We start from the raw sequence: 3,881 nt of genomic DNA on the forward strand, positions 1-3,881 counted from the left end.
GTGAAGCCAACACGGAAGCAAGGTTATTTTCGTAAACGAAAACTAAAACTAAGACGAAAACGATTGATGAAAAAACAATTTGTAAACTGAAATAAAATAAAAATGACAAAATAATTGAAAAACGAAACGAAACTAACAACAGTTACTGAAAAACTAACTGAAATAAAATAATAATTATCAAAAATAAATAATCGTTTTCGTAATCATTACGTTCTCACCCCGTGGTGGAAAAATATATGAGCTGTGTGTTGGTTTAGGGAAATACCTGTAAATGGCGCATCATACAGGTGAGGTTATCTGACGGAGAGACGCAAAGCAGGGGCAAGTTCAAGCTCAAACCGGTGTGCACCGTTTTGCTACGGTTTCCGGTTTGAACGACATGTTTCCTGGAAACGGTGTGTCCGTTTAAAAAACGTTTTGCACCGGTTTTGTCGGGGCTGAACGCAGCCCAGTTTAAAGCAGGGTCCTGCACGGGTCCTGTTTGGTAAACCTGCATCCGCAGAACATAACAGAACACCCGACCGGTTATCCGACAGCAGCACCAATTTAATTCTGTGCCCGACCCGTTTGACATAAAGACCGCGACCTGAACCACGCCCGCTTTAAATAGGCTACTGCATCAGTAAGGCAACATTATTTATTTTCTCATGTAACACAAGCAATCAAACCACAATAGACATTTTAAGTTGGTGCTTTGAAGAAAAACAGACAAGCAGCGCAACAGAACAAAGAACGCGCATCCTTACTGTAAACCATAAAAAGCTTTTGCCCACATCTTGCGACGCCAAAGGCTGTTTTGAACAAATGTGCATAAACTACGCACTTATAATTCTTCATAAAAGAAAAGAACATATTTAAATATGCCTTTACTGTTAAATGTCATTGTCTCTCCTTAAACTCTGCAGTGTGTGGCCGTTAGTCCTTTACAGAACCATTAAAAATAAAACTTAAAAATAAAATGATATATACAGTGGGTACGGAAAGTATTCAGACCCCCTTAAATTTTTCACTCTTTGTTATATTGCAGCCATTTGCATAAAGACCGCGACCTGAACCACGCCCGCTTTAAATAGGCTACTGCATCAGTAAGGCAACATTATTTATTTTCTCATGTAACACAAGCAATCAAACCACAATAGACATTTTAAGTTGGTGCTTTGAAGAAAAACAGACAAGCAGCGCAACAGAACAAAGAATGCGCATCCTTACTGTAAACCATAAAAAACTTTTGCCCACAACTTGCAACGCCAAAAGCTGTTTTGAACAAGTGTGCATAAACTACGCGCTTATCATTCTTCATACAAGAAAAGAACATATTTAAATATGCATGTACTGTTAAATGTCATTGTCTCTCCTTAAACTCTGCAGTGTGTGGCCGTTAGTCCTTTACAGAACCACTAAAACTAAAATGATGCATAGGCTACAGAAAACAGCAACGAGCGCTCTCTAAGCTGTCATTCACTTCAGCTGCAGCGCGAATGCGCAACGCTGCAAATCGAATGTTAAATTAACATTATTATTGCAAATAATAAATTAACATTATTATTGAATTTCATAAGTTCCATTTATGATTTATGCGCGTTTGTTCGCGGGAAAGTGAGCAAGACAGGACAGTTATGGTATCATGATTATGTTTAAATAAGATGAAAGACATATAATACAAAGAAATTATCTACACACATTTATCATTCAGTAGTACGTTTTAAATATAATGCAAGTGCAACTTGTGTAGATTTAAAAATGCACGACTGCTTCATTCTGATGTGTATTTGTATACTTTTACCATCTCAGCATGCTTTAATTTTGTGTCCCTAGACGTGTGCATCACTAAGGTTAAATTAGCCAAAGTCTTTCTTCGGCCTGTGCTCTGGAAGTGATCTGTTAATTCTGCTAAACTTTAATTAGCCTACTAAAACTAAAACTGGAACTAAACTATATAAAATCCAAAAAGAAATGTGTTCACAAAATAAAAACTAAACTAAAACTAACAAAATTATTAAGGAAACTAATAAAAACGAAACTAAATTTTATTGCAAATTTGAAAACTATATTAAAATAATACGAATTTAAACCTTAACCTTGGTTCACGCCACCCGGTGGCTTTAGAGAAACTGCGAACGGTAGGCAATACACTTTTAAAATGGTTAATACAGGACTAAGTAATTTATATGTTCCAAACTTCCTGCTGTCAGCTGGTGGCACTATGACTATAACTGGATATTGAAAAACGAATTTAAAAATGCAAAACTATAATAAGCTTGAATTGGAGATGAGTTTTGTTGCTGCTTTGTTGCAGTTTGCTGATTTTTGTAAAATAACTTCTGTTTTTGCTTTTCAGATAAAATGATGGTTTCGGTTTAATATGTTGCAGGCTCATTTATTAGTAATAAATAATATTTATGATAATAAATCATCAAAAAAATATTGGGCTTGTTTTTGAAGCTGCTGTTGCTTATTTATCTTGCGAGAGTTGGCAACGCAGAGCTGTAAAAACACGTCTGTCTCTGGCTCGGCGCCAGCCAAAGCGCAAACGTAGATTTGAATTTAGCAGCTGATGCTGTTCAACACTGCATGTTCTAATCACGCTCGTGTGATTGTATGTAATATAAAAAATATTATTCGGCTATTCTTTTGTGTTTTGGAAGCTGCATTCAAAAACCCACTTGGCTTAAAAATCTGAGGGGGCATGTGCAGTTTGAATGGGCATGACGCCTCTGCCTGAATTGTATTTGATTGTTTCATTTTTACTTCTAAAATTTTTGTTAAACAAATTTTAAATGTAAGCAGTATTTTATATATGTTTAAATTACATAAGTATGTTGTATTAATAACTGCACTCATTGAAAATAAGGAAAGTTAAACCAGTAGTTTTATGGAGTATAAAGGTTTAGAGGAAACAAGTGCAAATTACTATTGCTAATTACAATATTAGCATTTATTTATTTATTTGTTTCAAATATTTACATTACCTTAACTTGTTGGGTCTACTCAGTTTTATTTGTCATGGTACCAAATGTAGTTACTCAGATGTAGGCCTACTTTTTTTTTTTTACTTACATTTACTCAGTTCCTAAGGTATATTTAAATTCATTTAACTGCTTTAAAAATTATTCAGTATTTTGAAGTGTAAAAATGTTTCACCAAAAAAAAAAAAAAAAAATCGAATAGATCATAGTTTATTTTTTTTAGAATATAATTCTTACTACTAACATTTTCAATCTCTCTAGTAAATTTTCAATTCACCTATAAAGTCTCCTCAAGTCTACACATTACATCTGACAAGTTAAAAAAATAAATAAAACTAGTGAAGAACTAGAAAAACGTACTGTTACGTATATAAGTAAATATAACAATAATAGATAGGCTACTTGTTAAAGGGGTCATATGATGCGATTTCAATTTTTCCTTTCTCTTTGGAGTGATACAAGCTCTTGGTGCATAGATAAGATCCCTGAAGTTGCAAAGACTAAAGTCTCAAATCCAAAGAGATATTCTTTATAAAAGTTAAGAGTCAGCCACACCTACCTAAAACGCCTCATTCTAACACGCCCCCACATGTCTACGTCACGATGTGGGATGATTTGCAAAACGCCGCTCAAATGTTCACGCAAAGAAAGAAGGCGTAACTTTTATTCTCGCTGTAGTATTGTTGTTGCCGCCGCCGCCATGTCATGAAGGCGCTGTGTTTCGTTGTGAAAGCGAAACTACTTTGTTTGGCCTTCCAAAAGAGGACGATATCGCTTCGTCATGCCTGGAGCTGATCCGTGCTGGTCGCTGAGGAAATACTTAAACTTCGAGCTGTCGATCGCCGGATCGGCTTTCACCGTGGATGAAGCGGAGTCCAGCCCGGGGTGTCACATGTGGTTGCCGCAGGCATCACA

This window comes from Sinocyclocheilus anshuiensis, unplaced genomic scaffold (genome assembly GCF_001515605.1).
Source record: "Sinocyclocheilus anshuiensis isolate Anshui unplaced genomic scaffold, SAMN03320099.WGS_v1.1 scaffold12, whole genome shotgun sequence".
Lineage (NCBI taxonomy): Eukaryota > Metazoa > Chordata > Actinopteri > Cypriniformes > Cyprinidae > Sinocyclocheilus > Sinocyclocheilus anshuiensis.